At 52.7% G+C, this 1879-nt stretch overlaps 1 protein-coding gene across 1 annotated transcript in view; it reads left to right on the top strand.

Moving 5' to 3' along the window:
- The first annotated feature begins 1655 nt into the window (after positions 1–1655).
- LOC127065794 (uncharacterized) overlaps positions 1656–1879 on the top strand; it is a 62322-nt gene continuing 62098 nt past the window's right edge. The window contains exon 1 of the mRNA XM_050998649.1: positions 1656–1879. This exon is cut by the window's right edge and continues 1967 nt beyond it. The gene's annotated coding sequence lies outside the window, so the exon portion shown is untranslated.

Genomic DNA, 1879 nt, shown 5'->3' with positions numbered 1-1879 from the left:
GCGAGAGAACGCGAATGCGGCGGCATCAACGACGGCAACGACGACGGCAACGGTGACGGCGACGTAGACGACGATGATGACGAAGATGACGACGACGACGACGAAGACGACAACGACGACAACGACGACAACGACGACGACGACGACGACGACAATAGTGGTAGCAGGGGTGTGGGTAAAGGATGCAGGGAGGACGAGGAGTGTGCGAGGAGAGACGGAAGGGACCGGCGCTAGGCTCGTCGCGGAGACCAGGAGGAAGGGAGGGGGAAGGGAACAGCGCAGGAAACTCGGCAACGCCACACGGACGCTGGCAGCAGCAACGGCGCGCGCGACCGAGAGGCAGGCAGCCGCGGTGTATCGGCAACGCAGCGGTGACTCAGCAACGCCGGCCGACGGCGGCAACAACGACGACGACGACGACGACGACAACAACGGCGGCGGTGGCGGCGGCGGCAGCAACGGCAACGGCAACGACGACGTCGGCTGCCATTGCTGCCGTTGCCATCGCCGTGGCCGCGACCGTTCGTTCATTCCACGTATCTACTCAGGGTACTTGGGCAACGCGTTGCTTACAAGGCTGCCTTCCTCCACCTCATCGTAAAGACCTTTTGCAACCCGGTTTTGTAACTCGATTCTTTATGGCGAATGTTTCGCGCACCCCACACCCGCCCCACCCCTACCCTCCGCCCTCTGCCCCTCGCCCGCCCCCGTCTCTCTCTTGCCCTACTCGTTTTTTCTTCTTCTTCTTCTTCTTCTTCTTCTTATACTGTTGTTTCTTTTTTACCACGCCATGACGATGACGTTGACGTTGACGCTGACGCTGACATTGACGTTGACGTTGACGTTGACGTTGACGTTGACGTTGACGACTACCACGAAGACGAAGATGTTACAATATTTTTTTTCCATAAACTATACGACTTCCACGAAGAGAATATATCGTCGTAATCGTATGGACGGATGTCTGCAGTAATCGATTCGATATTTTCCAATTAATCTCGGAGTAATGCTTTTGCACCGATGAAATATTTCATAACGACTATCTTATACGATGATGTATTTTTCTTTTTGTCTTTTTTAATCGTCCATAGAGACGCGCCTCGGAGAATACGTATGTAAGTACGGCGTATGTACCGATTCGAAGGGGGGTAAAATAGAATCGCGTATTCTCGCGATTACCGACGAGAAAAACGGATGGCAAATGTAATCGTTAGCTCCCCTCTCTTTTCTCCCCTCCCCCAAGCGCGATTGGTCGGACCAAGCCGAAATTCTATTTGTCGTTTAAAAACAAGGACGATGACGCGGAGGAGTATTAGTCGATGCTTGCGCCAATGCGCGTTGGCGCGCGCGCGCGCGCGCGTTTCATCCTAAAAAACGAATGAGGACGAACGGACGGACGGACGGACGGACGGACGGACGGACGGACGGGCAAATGGACAGGGAGAGCGATTAAAATCGAATAAAATGATATTTCGGCCGTAACATTCTTCGTAACTTGGACGATCGTAATCGAAGAAGAGGTTAAATGAAACATGTCGGAAAAGAGTACGTAATGGATTCCCCGGATTTACGTGCTTGGTATGCGGATGACGAATTACGAAAATATTTGGTTCCTTTTAAAAACGCGACCTTCTACTTGACGACTACTACTCGCGGTTTACCTTATAGAAACTATTTCCAGGAATACTCGACGTATTTCCAGTGGCGACGTGGTCGCGATGCCACCGCGACAGGAATCCTCTTTCTCTGTTACATGTAGTATACCCACCCGTCCTATTCTTAGCGTTCATCGCGCGCATCGCGAGTAACGGGCTGGACGATGACGACGTATGCCAGCGAGAGAGCGAGTGAGAAAGAGAAGGACAGAGAGAGAGAGAGA

This window comes from Vespula vulgaris, chromosome 8 (genome assembly GCF_905475345.1).
Source record: "Vespula vulgaris chromosome 8, iyVesVulg1.1, whole genome shotgun sequence".
Taxonomy (NCBI): domain Eukaryota; kingdom Metazoa; phylum Arthropoda; class Insecta; order Hymenoptera; family Vespidae; genus Vespula; species Vespula vulgaris.
This window is presented reverse-complemented; position numbering and strand designations above follow the sequence as displayed.